The sequence below is a fragment of the Rhinolophus hipposideros genome (genome assembly GCF_964194185.1).
Source record: "Rhinolophus hipposideros genome assembly, chromosome: 8".
Lineage (NCBI taxonomy): Eukaryota > Metazoa > Chordata > Mammalia > Chiroptera > Rhinolophidae > Rhinolophus > Rhinolophus hipposideros.
In genome coordinates this window covers 34,768,451-34,786,128 of record NC_138054.1, presented here as the reverse complement: position 1 = coordinate 34,786,128, position 17,678 = coordinate 34,768,451, and the positions used below count along the sequence as shown (strand labels likewise).

At 32.4% G+C, this 17,678-nt stretch overlaps 1 protein-coding gene across 26 annotated transcripts in view; it reads left to right on the top strand.

The window, feature by feature from the left end:
* Positions 1–17,678, top strand: part of ADGRL2 (adhesion G protein-coupled receptor L2) — a 604,130-nt gene that overhangs the window by 528,992 nt on the left and 57,460 nt on the right. The gene's annotated exons all lie outside the window — the stretch shown is intronic.

Sequence of the window (17,678 nt, the reverse complement as noted above, 5' to 3'; positions counted from 1 at the left end):
TTTAAAAAATACCTACATGTTATCTGGTGGAGAAAATATCCTTAGTTGTTGATTTACTCCAAATCTTTATTTTCTTCCTCGCAGTTTAGGAACTCTGCCCCATCAAAAGCAGGATACAACTGTGAGTCAGTATCATTCATAATGTGCTCTAATGACTAATTTTATTAAATGAAAGGAGAAGATTTGATATTAGGTTATTTTAAAAAGCTTAAACTGTTACTCATTATGGCCCTATTAATTTTCCATATATCACTTAATATTGCAGCCCTAGACCATATTAACCACCTCAGTAGTAACAAAATCACCAGTATCGATAGTCTAATTTGTACCTGTTCAAGGAAAGTTATTGAGGATAATGGGGCTTCTGATAGTGTTTTACTAATATATAGTTATCTGTCTTACAGATTTGAAAGACCTATTCTTTTTACTTTGCTATGTATTTTTTTTTTAATATAGCGATTTAGTTAACAGTTTTAGTGCTGTTTGCAATTATCCCACAGTTAGGTTTAGAGCTCATATATGTCTCAGATGTCTCTAGGAGAAAGGAAGAAAGACAAAGAAGTGAGCAATTATGTAATTCTAATACAGAGGGTGCCAAAAAAAAAGTATACATATTTTAAGAAAGGAAAAAAAAAACTATTAAAATTGTAATACTTAATATATACTGATGACAAAAGATGAATACAAGTAACGTGTATACATTTTTTGGCACCCCCAGTATTCATTTATTTCACATAAATAAGTGAAGTGTATCACGTACCTAATACATGTCACAGTTCTCCCAATATTTCTTCACATGTCATACGCAACCAATAAAGAGACATGGTTTTAGAACTCACCTAAACACAGTCCCCATGGCTTTGAAGGCAGTGCCTGAAATGAGAGGCACTCTACATAGTTTGCTTGAGATCACAGCCGTGGTCTTTCTGTTCATTTTTTCAGACCACAGACAGATCAGATTGTTACTGAACTCCCCTGTAATTTGTGAACATATTACTCTGTTTCTGTAGGTGGATTTATCATGAAGCTAATGAATCTGAAACGTCAGAGCGCTTCATTTGGACAGGCCACTTCCAAGGCCTTGTTAGGGCCTCAGCAGCATGCTCACAAGGTCATATGTTCTTGTAAAATTTGCTGATGTATGATATTTAAACACAACCTTTTAAGGTTTTGATTTCATTCTTTGACTTCCTTGTTACACTTCCCCTCATTTATGGTCACTTAGGAGTAGCCAAGCACATTTTTGGGGTTCTGTTAAGTGGAAGGTCAGTTGGTAATAAATTCATTTTGGGTTTTAGTGGGGTGTTTTTATATGGTTTGCAGACAGTCGTGTACAGTTGAATCATTGCTATTCTGGTGAAGAAATGGCCTCTAGAAATTCTCCTATTATTCATCATACTGCCGTGCTGATCATGACCTATATGTGCAAGGCCAGGTGTCATTACAATTTGAATGTGTCCTATGGCACCTGAGACATGTGGCAACTGTTAGAGAAATAATGTTTGAAATATAGGGAGGCAGAAGCTAGTCTGTGGGAAATTCTTTGAGTCATTAAATGTGTAAAACAGTAAGTGGAGATTTGATTCCCATAGATGACTAATCAAAACAGAAGTTCTTTACTATCTTACATATTCTTCATGGAGTACGTACAGTACTTAGAGAACATATCAACTCAACTGTATTACTCAGAATTATAAATGCACCATACTGGTCCTCTCTTTTAATGAATATCATAAAATAGAATCATATCAAATGTTTGTGGGGCACAGGCCAGAGCAGTTTAAAAGACACGAGCACAGTGACATTGTAGGTGTGTGCTGTGTGTATCCGTCCCAACCATCAATAATAAATAACAAATTGTGATCATCTGTTCTAGAGGAAAAGCAAAATTGTAGAAAGTGACACTATGGAATTGTTATATGAAGAGATAGTCATAGATTATGGAGTGAAAAAATTAAGGAAAGTCATACAAAGGAATGCCAGGCAATTAATTTCTTAAAACACTTTTGAGTTTTGTGGGTTTTGTTTCTTGTGATTGTTGTTGGCTTTTAAAAATGTTTTGTTTGTTGTGATTTTTTTTCCCCCTAAAGTATTCACTTTGGCACCTCATTTTCTACTTGTCTTTTTTTCAATGTCTTTTCTTCAAATGGTACCCCTGAATTTTATAAGCTTTAGACCTCAGAAAACTTGAATCCACCCCTACCTGTTTTATTTATAATGTGATAGTTTCAAGAAATTGGCAGTGTTTCACTGGACATTCATAGGTTGATGTGAGCATTTCAGGACATTTCATTATATCGTTTTTTTAAATTTGATTTCATTGTGTTTCCTGTTTTCTAAACATTGAGTATTTGGGAGAAGACAGTGAAAAGTTAAAAATTTTAACTATGTAATTTATTAAGGGGCGTTAAATAGATAATAGCATTCATTCACTTGATAAAAAATTTGAGATAGAAAACCTATTTTCACAGTTTATGTTAAGTAAATGCTTGGTTTAAAACCTTCATATTATAAGATAGACTAGATGAAAGGAGTTTTAAACTAAATAGATGTAAATACATTTTTAAGTAATTATACTAATGGGCTTTGCTTTTACGCTTTCCTCCCACTTCCCTCATTCCCCATTTTTGGAAATGTCCTTTACCCTCATCCACCACTCCAAAACAGCCTCTTTTTGGAGGAAAATATTATTTTTAAGTTACTTTCCTTTAGTAATTATTTCAGTGGGTTTCCAAAAGCTCCATAATCAAAAATTGCTGAGTAAATCAAAGTTTTTTTTTTTTTTTTTCTCTTATTACTCTTGGAAGTTGCCACAACAATACAGTTGCAGGAGACAAAAGAATGTATGATTATTTTTCTACGACATTTTTCACTTTGGTAATTTTTTTCGTACATTATATTATTTTAGGACCCAGTCCTAAGATGTTCTTATCATAAATTTAAGAACCTGTATATGCAATTTAAAATAATGTTTATAAGTAACTTTTGAAATCTAATTGTGGGTTTTTATGTGAATGAGACTATACATTTTAAAATGTATATAAACACATATATTAGACAGATAGATAGATAGAGGTAATTACAAACATATTATCTGATAAGTTGATTTAGGACCTTTACATGTGCATTGCCATTTATTTCAACTCCTGACGAGCAGACGTTATTAAGCTGTGATGATTACTGAATATGAAATGTAACCAAGATTATTTTTTATTCAAATATAATTTAAATATTCATCAAAGAGAAGTTATGCTTGAGACTGACAGAGACTGTTAACATCAAAAAATATAATTAACTGCATTGGGTATCATGAAGCGGAGTTAGCCAAATAGCCGAGAGGTCTAATTGCTCTAGAGTTAGAGAAGCATTGGTTTTATTTTATGCGGTAGCTGTGGAATTAATAGTAATGTGGTTTCCTATGTGGGCCAATTAAAAGCTGCCTGTTAAGGTTCATTGCTCTATAGGAAACCCATTGAATATCGCTTAGTAAACAGGATTGACATGTCAGTGTGTACAGGAAGATAAAACACAATAAAAGCCATGTAAATGAGAAGTAGTATTAAAAGAACTGTTTTGAAAACAATTCTCATTAACCTCTTCACTGTTACAGTGTTGTGTAGTGGGTGTTATGGTATGCCCTCCAGATTTCCCTTTAGGATCAGGCCACTCTCTTTGCCCCAGCTGTCAAGGGAGTTGCCTGCTGATGGACTCTCCAGCCCTGCCCTGGAGCTGCCTCAGGCTGAAGGGATCTTAAACTCTGCTCTCCAGAGGCAGCCCTCATCAAATGCCAGAGTACAAAGGCTTGGCCTCTTCCTTTGCTTCATTTTGAGACCTCTCTGAAGGGCTCTTCCAACTCCAGAGCTCCCTCCCTGAGGAATTTGCTGGGCTTTTGTTGCAGCCACTTTGGACTTCTCACTCTATCCAATCCTGCTTCCTCATGGCTTCACTGATACGTCTGATAGCACTGCATGCCTCTCAGAGATTTCTGCTTCAAATTCCATGTCCCCCTATTACCCAGCCTAAGAAAGGTACTATTAAATGTAAAAACAAGTTCTGTCCGTGGTATCGGTTATCTACATGATAGGAATCTAGCAATTAAAAACCTTTTTTAAAATGTTTTAAAATTTTGAAAAATTAGATTAGTTTTAAAGCAAAAGAGAAATGCCCAATTCAAGTCTGCAAGTGGCATTTTACATTCTAAAGTTTATCTTTGTCACGCGGTCCTTTTTCTTTAATACAGGAAATATTCTGACCTTTGTGGCTCTATTAAGCTTTTTAGCTAAATAAATAATTTAAAAAAACCCCAAAGCATTCCTTACTGAACCCAAAAGATTTTGCCTTGCTAAGGCTGTAGAGATTTAAAAGTGGGCAGACATTGTAATGGCATTTTGACATTAATGAGGTTGCTGAAATGGAAAAGTTGAAAGGTCAAAGATAAGAGCAATAGCAAGATCTTGTAGGGTTTCTTTTTCTTAATAATGACATGTCAAATGTAGTTAATAAATATACCATGATTCCTAGCATAAAATAGGTATGTTGTGTGTGAATGTAGAACTTTTTAAGTATCAGAGTGCTTTTTTGCATATAAAAATAATTCTAAAACTCTCCAGCTGTAAAATACGCAACTTCAAATCCATTTTATTTAAATTTCATATTTATCTGTAATTTTTGTAAGGCCTGTAAAAAAATCTTAAAATAGCTTAATAGATTTTAATGCGCTTAATATAATAAAGTATACATTGTGACTTTAATCTGCAGCGAGAAAGGTGTTTTCCCCGATATTCATTATTTAATAATGCTTACTCTGTTTATATCTTTGGCCTAAGAGTGCGTATTAGCTTTGGAAATGCAGGTTTGGTGCTTCACAGCACACAGCCCAGTACTCTCAAGCCTGTACATGTGTTAGCAGTATTTAAAGCTTTTGATTCTAACATATTCTAGGTCACAATGAACTGAGCCTTTTAGACAAGTTTCTGATATGGAGCTAATTCAGGCTAGGAATATCCTATGGAATGGAAGCCTTCTGCCGTGATTGTAATTTTTAGAAACGTAAACAACCACATAAATAAGAAAGGTTTTAATTTGGTTTATATCAATACAGCTGTGGGATTATGCTTAGCTTCTGAAAATCTTTATCTTTTATTCACTGATTGATGCTACCAAATAATTATCGAGTTGTGTAATGTCTCAGGTAATGTGCCAGATTCTCTCGAAGTTATTTATGAATGGCCAGTAAGAATATTTTGAAGTCTATAGACTGATGTGTATGGACTTAATAAATTTTAGACTAAGGCACGGCGTTATGCACGGCACATGGTTTAGAGAGTCTTCAAACAGCACTAACCCCTCAAAACTACTGTAATCTGGTAAAGAAGATGATATATGTACAGAAATAACGATACTGAATCTCTGAGATAGCGCAATGAGCTTCCAGAAACTGATGCAGAAGGGAGAATGATGAGTAATGGCTGAGTGCAAAAATGTACTATATGTTGAGGAAATTCTGAATAGGTCTGTTAAGGGAGTTATTCCGCTTCTGTCCTCACCCTTTCAAAGTGTCCATTTCGCGTAGCATCTGATCATCTTTCTTCTTCCTTTGGGGCATTGTGAATTCTCTTCTTGCATTTAGGCTGAGGAGGAAAGGCTACTTCAAAGATTGTATTCTTTATATTTCTCAAAATTATGGAATAATTCTATAAAATATGTTTAAAAATTTTTAAATGCTATGATGTCAATACAGAGAATAACACTAGGATTTTATGCCCTTTATATTAACTCTGAAACAATAAGGAGTTCACTCTTTTTATGGCAGAGAACAGTAATACATAATTTTATATCCTTTTGTTCATCTTTTTATGCATAGATACTGTTTGGATGTGTATATTTAGGGATTACTGTGCTTTTAAAACTCGGTATTTCTACATCTTGTCTTTTATTGCTGATAATGTCTTCAAACAGCACTAACCCCTCAAAAATACTGTAATCTGGTGAAAAGCAATATGTCTTTCATTGCTGATAATGTCTTATTGCTGTTTCTGATGCCAGAATCGAGGTGGATATAAAATTGTCATTCCCTCCCCTCCTTTCTCTCTCCCTCCCTTCCTCCTTATCTTCTATCTATCTGGTTTTTAGATAATTTTTTGCCTTTTTGGCTGAGATGCAGCAAAAGGACACGTCCCTTGATCTGTAGTTTTTAAGAAAAGAACGCTTGGGGTAATACACTGTAGACTGAATGTTTATGAGTAGGTGTTCAGTTATCGAGAGTGCCATCAGCAGCACCTCGCTGCTTTCTTATCAGCTACTTCCTGCTGTCAGCGTGGCACTTATTTCAATAGAAAAGGATTTGCATCAAATGTAATGCCTCATTATATACAGCTAACATGAGGTTTTTAATTGTGCAAACACATGAGACTCTTGCAGTGATAGTCAATTTGATAAAAGGATTGGATTATGAATATTTTGTCATGATTAAAGATTAGTTCTGATTTATCAGAAGTAAGCCAGTGAAATTTGCCATATATTTATCAGTCAGGTGAGATGCCGTTAATTTTGCGAGTGTATGATTCTCACAAAGTATTCACCTCTTTATAAGTCTCTGATGAATTTGATTATTTATATTCAGATTGTGGGTATTAAGGATCGTTTTTAGCCTTTAACACCTGCTCTACTGCTAGAAGTATCCCAAGAGTCTGTAGTTCCAGCTTTTTGCTTTTATTGTTTTTCACTTCTTGTCTTACAGAATCATTAGGTAAACATCTATACAAACTGCACTTTTCATGAGGGAAATGACAACTAGTGTGTATCAACAACACACTGAGTTGTTTCTTTGATGATAAAACCTCAATAAAATATAGAAGGAGAATTCCAATTTAGAAAGTATTTACTGAGAGACTACTTTTTCCTGTAAACAGGAATAGGCATTCCAACTGATTTAAAAGAAGACTAACAACTAGAGAGATAAGACTAGGGTCCTAGAAACAACTAAGGACATTGTATGAGACCTCATACACCAACACTCTTTGGGGTGTTTGGAAAAGAATATAAACAAAAACGTAAGGAGTTTACAGCTTAATTCTAAACATTGAAAATACTTAGTGAGTTAATTAACAACTAAAATGCAAAACAGAAGAAATGCCTCAACACAGAGTATAATTAATTGCCTACATATATATACATATATATACACACACACACACATATATATGTGTGTGTATATATATGGAGAGAGAGATAGAGAATATGAGAAGGAGTTACTGCCATAGTGAAAGGAGAGAAAGATCACTTCAGGTTTGGATAATCAGGGAAGAATTTAATACTATTTGGCTAACATAGTGTGTATGTTGGCTTTTTCTGTACCTACTCCTTAGCTGATGCTTCCTGCAAATGTGTGCATTTCCCTCAGATCCGAGAGTCGCTACCCTTAGGCTTGCATAGAGGGCACCGCTGTGAGTTGAAAAACAGCAGTTTCTCAGACTATTAGTCTCGTGGCCTAACCTAAGGTCCTTCAGATGGTTCTTTGTATTAAGGAAGAAGTAGTTCAACAAGTGTACAGTCAGTAATTTCTGTGAGAATTCAGGTTGGATGTATCTTTTTAGAGAAAGAGCAACACAAGTAAACCATAGATAACTTTTTTTTGAGGGCACAAAGTTAAAACTAGATAATTGATAGAAAAAGATTTATGACTGTCAGAATGATTGCATAGCACTTTTTTTCCAGATCGAGTTTTCACTTTGTTGACCCTTTGGGGAAAATTTAAGTATACATATTTCCCTGTTCTTCTCCAACATTAGTTTATTAATTCAAGTCAATATTAAAGTATTGCTCACTCATACTTTTGTATCTCCTTACATGTCACATATTTTACTACCAAAATGTTTTATAAGTAACAGGAGGAAAATAAATAGCTTTAAAATAAAAATAATAATAAGAAAAATGTATTTATCTGAAAAATAAAATAAGTTCGTTGAAGAAATAATAGTACTAAAAGTTGTGAAAGATTTTCTACCACAATAATTTAGTCTGGGTAAAGAATAGCAGGCTTTCTTGCCTCTTGTTTGAAAAAGCAAGCACTTATAGAATGTAGCCTTTTTAATAAAAAATAAAAAACCTTTCCTGAATCGATAAAATACATAAACAAAAAGTTATACTTTGTCTTAAATTTTGCATAGATGAAAAATTTTAAAAAGCCATGCTACCAAAGTCTTATGATTTTGTTTCTATGCTTTCAGTTTGGTTTGTATAGGAAGCTCTGTGAACATTTGTTGCTATGCAGTAATTAAAGTGAGGCCTCTGTAAAAATGGGAATTATATTAGCTGTCAATTTGACTAGAAATTCTTTTCTTGTGTATGAGATACATAATACCGACTAAATGACACCCCATCAAACATCTTGGGAGGCAGGAAAAAAAATATTTGGAGCATAATTTTTCTCTTTATCAAAGTCATATCCAAACCAAGGGGAAGTAATCTTTAAGGTGAATTTAAAATAGCAGCAACAAAAATCTAGTTTACTCAGTTTTGCTGACTAAAATTCCTTTTAGTTGTAGGTTCTTTTGCATTATTTCAAACTCTAATCCTCTGAGTGGGTAATTAACGGACCAGAAAAGCCATTTATGGAAAAGAAGAGCCATAGGGTGAAAATATTTCTTCACCAAATGATCTTTAAGAAGTAAATCATTACAAAAGAAAGATTTGGGATGACCAATCTAAATCTGAGGATAATTAGAAGGACTAGAGTATGAAAATCAAAATGCTTGGCATGTACAGTTCTTATCATAACAAGACTAATTAAATATTTAGAAACCAAAAATCTCCTCACAATTTGAAGGAAAATAACCCACAACAAAAGAGTCTGTAAATTTGCAGATAATTAGCAAAGGTTAGAGGAAGGAAAAACATCACAGATTGTCTCCAAGACTCTGCAAGGTCATGTCTTATTATGCTGTGTCTTTTATATGCTCTGGTAACAAGTTTCTTGCTAATTTAATCTAACTAGGGCATCCCATCGCGATTTCCCATTTCCTTTGTTAAAAATGTGATAGTTTCTGCAAGTGCAAACTGTAGTAGGTTAACATTTTTATAAATAATTGCTCCTAATTGATACAGGTCATAATTTTTTTTTAATTTTTAAAAGTACAGTTCGTGAAAATTTGGACAGAGAAGTGATATTTTTGAAGTATTTCAATATTTTATAGTTTTAGACCCACTTAAATTATTTATTTTTTCCTTTTATTAAGTAGTTAGACCTGATGACCCTGTGAATGAAACTTAGTCTCAGTGGCACGCTTTATAAGTAAATACTTCTTATTTTGCTCATAAAAGCAAGCACATTTATGTTGAATGTGCATTTCCGGAAACAAGAGATTTTGTATTGGATTAATAAGGCTCTGAATGAGTCAAGCCTAATTTGCATTAAACTGACCCCAAGGTCCAGTAAAAACTGCAAGGAATTTCAGAGGTTTCTAAAACAGAAAGTTGTCTTTAGAAAGTCAGCATTGCCATTTGAAAATTCTTATTTTGGTAATTAATGTGGAATTTTTGAGGATATTTTTAAGTTTCTGAGATGGAAGTTTAACTATAAATATTACAGTATTCATACTTTGTGATTACAATTCCGGACACAATATTTTACTCAGACACAAAATGATTATGGAAGGTATCACTTTTATGTTACTCGTGTCTTCAACATACTGAAAAGTAGAAACAATCTTCTGGGTACAATCTTAAACAGGATTTTCCTGTCAAGCTTTTATTGACTTACTGTAAGTTACCTGGTATTTATTTGTTTATTTATTTATTTGGGTTTCTATTTCTGTTATATAACCATATACTTTTTCAGTCAGATAGGTTTATGTATTGATGGTACAGAAAAATATTTGTATTTTTGCCTATAATTATTTAAATAATAAATTGGCTTTTTCTGTACCTTTTTTCAAATACATTTGCAAAGATTTAATCACAATTGATATTTTTAAAAAATCAGGATTATATTTAAATTTTTTAAACACCAGTATATAGGAAACTAAGTGGAATAGAAATTATACTATTTATTTTTTTCCAAATTATGCATTCACACATGTACCAATATTCAAGCATATATTCCTAGAGATTTTGGTAGTAACTTTGCTTCAATAATTCAACTTTATTTTAATAATTTTAAAATACTTTGACAATATTCTATAAGGCTTAGAGTAGACTATCTTAACATGCCAAAGAATTAAATACTTTGATGGATAGAAATCTTCTAGAATACACTGATTATTAAATGAATTATGAGAGCATAGTTATGTGACAAATGGGAACATTACTATAGAACACCCCCTTTTTTTTCCCACCATGTTCATTACACACCATTTAGCTTCCTAATGTTATGTTTACCTAGCAATTAGTTAGGCTCACAAATCATCATTAATAAATATTTAAAGAAAGCAGGACTTACTTTCCTTAGTAGTTTAGAGGATAAAAAGGCATTTCATTATACAATAGAAAAACAAAGTTTGATTTAACATTTAACTCACTTTCCCTCTTTAATCAGTGAGAATAGTTGTTACCTGTATCTTCAATATATATATATTTGTCCCCACGGTTTATTTGACACTTTGCTTGAGCAAATCTGTTTGCATCGGAATTTAGCTTTCATTGTTCCAAGGTCGTCTGCTATGTGTATGAAAATTTATTCTAAATTTGGACTAAAACAGACAGAAGTTCTGGTGCCCAGAGTGCTACATTTCTTGGTCGTTTGAAACTGTTGGTGTATGAAAAAGTGATTTGGAAGCTACAAGTTACATTTTTCTCCTTCCCATTAAATAGATCTATCTCCCAAGTATTGTGTTATTGGCTTTCATGATGCCAAACTATGTCCAAATTGACAGAATTCTCTGGGAATCAGGTACAACTGATTGAAGCACAATTGGATCTTATATTTATTTTCTACTGTGTTTATTTACAAATAGAAATAGCCAGGTTAACTATTCTTTATAATTTCGTTTGTTCAAAAACAATTACTGAATTAGTTATTATGTGTCAGGCTTATAATCACCTTTCATAAGAATTTATAGGTTGACTGTGTCTCTTTTTTTTTCTTCTTTTTTGCCCTTTGTGGTAATTTTTCTAAATTTTTTAACTTATGTTCTTGAATAGAATAAAATTTACTCTTTTTATTGAGGCTTAAGAATGACTATCATTTCTATTCCATTAATTAGAGAATGGATTCATATTGCAATAATTCAACCGTGGATGTTCTGTTCATTTAGAGGATATAATTCCCTATGTGGATGTGGTTTAAACACTTCCAGGGTACTCCTGGGAATATTCTGCTTGTTTTTGGCACTTTGGAAAGAAGTATCATTATATGACACACTGGTACCTTGAAAACATTGATTTCATCTCCAAAAATGTGAATAGTTTTTACTAAGACAGATGTTAACTCAGGAAAGAAACAGACCTATTATTGCTATTATTTCATAATTGAATTTAAAAAATAACAGATGCCACTAAGAGACTGAAATTTTTGAAGCAGTCTTCACTGAACATACAGACTCAACAAAGGATTGGACTAATTCTAGAGGATAACTCCAAATTTCCGCAAACATTAATTTTTAGTTTCTGTCATGATATACTTACTGAGCTTTTCTGTTGAATACCGGAGTATTTGTTCAAGTCGGTAGATTTTGAATTTTTAATCTTCCTTAGAACTGTGGTGAATAATGGCCCCTGGCAGGAGATAATGAAATTTTCTTAATTTATATTTTCAAGCAGAAGCTTCAATTGAAAATGGCATCCTATGGCCTGGAGACATAGCTCTAGTGCAAGTTTCAGGGGAGATGCAGTAATAATGCAGTGCCATCGAGACGAGGAATGATGGGACAGTGAAGAAGTAATTTAAGGAAGAAAAGAGAATGTACCAAAGCTTTATTGTAGCATAGCTAATGATGTGCTGAAGATCCCCAATGGTTTTTGGAGCATGACTGGAGAAACTAATGTTATCTTGCCAAAACAGAAGCCCCTGCTTAATCAGCAGAACAAGACTATTGATTAAAACACCTCTCACAATAGATTACACATGGAATCTCATCTCCATACTTTGCACTTGGTAAAGTGCAATAATGAGCATAAGATAATCAAAAGAAGAGTAAAAGTGATTTGTTGGGCATTGTACAATTCAAGATTAGAGTTGGAAAGGAAACAAATTTCCATGAATAGTTCGGCGTGTTTTTAAAGCTGTACACAGAAAATCATATGTGCTCTTTAGGGACTATGGAAGAATTAAAGATATCCTGCCCCATTAAGGTTTGCAAATCTATGTCCATCTTATAAGGGAGTACTTATTGTAAATCTATGTCCATCTTATAAGGGAGTACTTATTGTTATTAGTGATTTTTTTTTTGTTGATGGTAATTCGTAGTTGTTGAGGGATTGTGCGGAGTTTGCCTGCATTATCCCATTTAACTTTAGCGACAAACTTCTAAAGAAAATATTATGTGTTACAGATGAGAAAGCTGAGGTTGAAAGGTTTAATATAATTGTTTATGGACTCACAGTTAAGTAAGCAGCCAAGCTAGAACTTAAAACCCAGTTCTTTCTGATTCTAAAGCCTCTGCTTTTAAACACTAGTCTCCCCAATTAGCAAATGATTTTTCTTCTGAACAGTTAAATGATATGCTACACTATTGATTTTTGTACAATTTATTCTCAGATTATAAGTAATGTGCACATTGTGCCTTCTTCCACGGATGGCTTTAAAAAGTTAAGGAAAAACATCATTAATAGTTAGCTTGAATTAATATTTGATTAATGACGAAGCACTACTGTTGCCAAAATAAAAAAAGATGTTTCTTCAAAATACTGTATGGATGTTGTTCAGTACATGACAATTTCTTAAGTAATTTTCATATACGAGTATGTAAAGTTAATGATAATACACATTATAAAATGCCTTTTCATCAATTACACATTTTTCTTGACAACATTTATCTTAATTTCAAAAGATATTATGGATGCCTTAAAAGCTAATATTGAAACCTGAGAACATTGATTACATCTAGAAGATAAAATATACTGTTTTAATAGTTTTAAGTTTTTACCATGTGCTAATTGTGATAGTTAAGAGATTTATTAAATACTCCTTGACTTTAAATATTGTACTCTAAATTTTGTTAATGAGCAAATACATTGGTATTCCTTTGTACACAGGAAGTAAATTAATAAACTATTAATCTCCAAAATTATTTGGTTTTATTTTTTTCAGCTTTTGGGATGTACATTTGGCTTTGTTCCTGAGTAGAATTTTTTTTTCTTGTTTAGAATAGAAAGACTTATAGGAATGAGTTTTAAAGTAATTTTTAAAATTCAGTCTTTTTGCTCCATTTAAAGTAGCTTTATGGCCTATAAAGCAGGATTTAGGATTTTCTTCGTTGTAGTAGATGGGCTTTGTGATTAAAATGTAAGTTTTATGAATATTAATGTCAGAAATATTTTTATTCTGGTATTTGAACTTGATAATATTGCACAGCATTTCTTTTTGGACTTAATTTAGTTACATAGGAATTTTCAGGATGAGTGTTGTACTCAATGTATATTTTAGATTAGTAAGAATATTAGAGAGAGAAATAGTTAATATGATCGAAATTGGAAACTTAAAATAATGTATAGAAATAACATATAGGTGAGGTTTTATGATAGTGCTTTTAAACCAGTGATTGAAATCATTATTAGCCTTTTGTTTCATACATGGCAACTTTTGAAATTTCTGAAATGTGATTAGAATGTTAAGAATGATCAAATGCTTAGAATGTGACACTGAATGCGTATGTGTTGATATTTATTTACTAGGTGTTGTTAAGTCATACTTTATACCCCAGAAATTGCTTAGATATTATTTTCAAGAACTGCTCTTACGCTTCTTGAGTTCTTTCTAAAAACAATCATATTATAATCTCTTCCTATAATTGAGACACTTTGTTAAAATTTACTTGAATACATAAGCCAAAGGTTGGATTTAGAAAAATTTGCAATGATCACAGTGAATCTTTTGTTATTGTTATTTTAAATAATGTCCTCCTAGGGAGATTAGCAGAAAAATATTTCCAGTTTTATTTACTGTTAGAAATTTTCATTAGCAGGTAAATTTTTAGGAAAAGTTGTTTAAAATGGGCTTACATGTGATATATACATGTTCTTAGAAGTTTTACTTATTCAGACCCGTCGTGTTAGGAATTTATAAATAACTGGTCTTCATGTGCAAAATTATAGCGACTAAAACTCTTGTTTCTTATGATTAAAGTTAGCAAGAGAAGTCATACTGAGCATGTTAAACTCGATTATGTGCTTGCTGCATAAACATACTCATTTCATGAGTTTCCATTTCACTTGTAATTTATTAAGATTTATTGAGCAAAAGCGTGCATTTCCATGCACATTTATTCTTTACTAAAACACATAAAACTTTGTTAACCCCATGGTTTTTATTCATCGGAATTACCTGCAGCACTAGTTAAAACTGATTGCTGGGTACTGGCCTCCAGTTTCTGAGTATGTTGGTCTTCTTGGGTGGGGCCTGAGAATGCAATTCTAACAATTCGTGGTTCATTGTGCCGCTGATCTGAGGATCCCATTTTGAGAACCAGTGCTTTAAGTTATCCTAACTCATCTGTGCATCTTTATAAATATAAAATAAGTGTCTAAATTATATCTAGTATTCATTTTCTTTATTCTGAACAGTAATTTTATTTCCTTTAGGTCATTATCTAAGGCCCACCTATTTTATAAAAACCCTGTTTCTTTCTCTTGGCCTTGTTCTCGTTCATGCTTAAATGTATGCTTAACATTTGAGAAAAATGTGGATTTTTAACCTAATTCCAATGGTATTACTTAAATATACTGATAACTTTAATTGTTAGTGCAAGCATACCTTTACTAATAAAGATATCTTTTTTTTTTTTCACTTCTAGGGGAAGAGGGAGAAAATTATGCCAGGAACTGTCCAGGGCTTAGAATACAAACAACTGAATGCCTTTCCTTTCTAGGCTTAACATCGATGTGCCTTTTCATTTTCATTCGAAGCGTCACAGTTGACTGGAATTTGCTTCTGTGGCTAACTAATTCTTTTCTCTTTTCCTATAGTCTTAAATGATAGCTGTTTACAGTTTTGCAGTCTTATCAACAGTGTATTAAGAATTTTTACGTTTTTCTTAGTTCTAACAGTTCACATTAGGTATTTTCCTTTCCCTTGTGTCCTACACTTACTGTATTTGGAAACTTAAGGCTGCTCGCTTCATTCATAAATAAATATACATAGTCTATTTTTATAGCCATCATTTGGTCCTCTAAAAGCTTTGATTTTATTTCCCATGAATCGAGATACTGGAATGCAAATCTGATATTATTCTTATACTTTTGTATTCTTCTTCTTGCTGACCCTTTACTGCTTTAGCCCCCAAATGCCTTTTTGCCCTCAATATTAATTTCTTGTACTTCTGATACATAAACAAAACATTTTTGACATCTTCAGATGTCATGGATTTTAGAAATCTATGTAATTTTATTTGCAGGACTCCATTAAGTCTTCTTGCCTTCAATTTTACTTAAGAATATAGCCCAAGAATTAACACTGTTTGCTGTTACAAAGTGAATGCTTTGTACAGTGTGATTATTGATTATGGTAATTGCTTCTGACATTTATTTGAACTTGTATTTGGTCAGATGACTATTGCAAAGTTGTTCAGAAAAAGTAAATATGTGCAATTATTTTTCATCTTATGTTGTTGGTCTTTTAAAATATAACGAAAGCAGGAATACTTATCGCTTGTACACTTCTATAAACATACTATGACATTGAAAAATATGAAAAAAAGATGTTATGCCATATTAAAGTCATATTTATTCATCTGATCTTGTAGGGGGAATAAGTGGGATAATCTTCAATGTATTCTTTATTTTTGAAATAAAAAAAAATATGAAAAATATGAAATAAAAAAAATTAAATCCTTTGAGCTATATCCCCCTTCACCTTGTTCCAAAGACCTGCATGCACTTTGTGCATTTTAACCTTGATCACAATTTCCTTTCTCTCCCATCTGTTCTTGGTTTGGGGGTATGAGAGGAGGTCTGGTGGGAAAAGGGGACAGACTGTGTGAAAAGTTTACTCACAGGTGGAATTATTTTATGGGATTTATATCATGAATATCTTTTAGATATGTTTTAAAAGCATTTGCAACATGGCAGAGTTAGCATTGTTGAATGATTATAAAATGCACACTAAAGGAGTAGATAAAAGGGATGTCTAACTCACAGTTTAGATTACTTTGTTTCTGAAAGGTGTGAGGGTGATAAAATGGAGGATCCTCGTGAATAATGTATTTATCCTATGAATAAATACAAGGAAGGAAATAAAAGAACTTTGGTTTTGATGGCGACCAGATTAGTAGTTGAAGTTTCCTAGGAGATCAAGAAACTTTAAACTCTCTTGTTGCTGTAAAATTTAACAAAAATAATGAAACATGTATTGAAACATTAGATACTGACTGATCTTAAATCCATCTCCTTTTTAAAATATTAGGTTATAAAATCGGTTCTGTGATTCAGATTAAAATAATTCATTTACATTAGATTGAGAACCACTGGCAAATTTCCTCAAGTGATTGAACCGATTTAAGAGAAATACAGAATAATGAGAGTAAAGCATGATACTGCATAAGAATGTGATAGGGCATCATTTACGTTATACATGCTCTTGAAAATTATTTTGTATGGTATTTTTTTTTAAATGTGTGTTATAATTCATTTAATATTTAAGACTTTTCTTTGAAATTCATTGTATTGTACCTTAACCTATAATATTTACCCTTTTGATTCTGTAGAAGTTTTCAGGTGTTGCTGTACTTCAAGGGATAATCAACCTGGGTTGAGCTGAAATGGGTCCAACGTGCAACCCTTCTTTAAAACAATGCTTCCATTGTCCTATAGTTGGTGTGCTAAAAACTGGGCTTTTGTTTACCATTTTATAGTCTAGATATTTTCTGCACTATAGAATGTCTGGTATTCAAATTGTTAAATAAATGTTATAATGCTCTTGTTCTGCTTGCTTTGCCTTATTAATTTATATACTATTGGAAAATATAATAAAAAGCCTGCAAATACTATATTCCACTAGATTGTAATGAAGTCCGATTATAAAGGATAGTTCTTGCCTTTACAAAACTTATAAAAAGATGATTTGGTTAAATTCACAGAACTTAAATAAATATCACCTTGCCTGGAATTCTAACTTAATTCTAATAATCTTGATAATTTAATAACAACACAAAAATAAGAAATAGGACATTCTAGGCATCAGGTTAGTGACGTTCTTTTTAATGTTATATTTCAGGGAGTACTCTAAATTAGAAGAAGTGAGGTTCATAGTCCTATCATATTAATAGTGTAAGCATATTGACCTATGAAAATAGCAAGAGTAACAACAATGCTTAGGAACCCAGCAGGTGCCAGTTACTATGCTCAGTACTTTAAATGCATTTTCTCATTTATGCAGGTCATGGCATAGAAAGTGCCATCAGTTAGCTTGGTATCTGGTATTCACGAATAGAGAAAGTATCTGTAATAGAAAATGTAACCAAAAAATTGGATTTAGAGAGTAAACTTAAAAACTTGGTTCCTCCTCTGTTGTAATATGTTTTCATAAC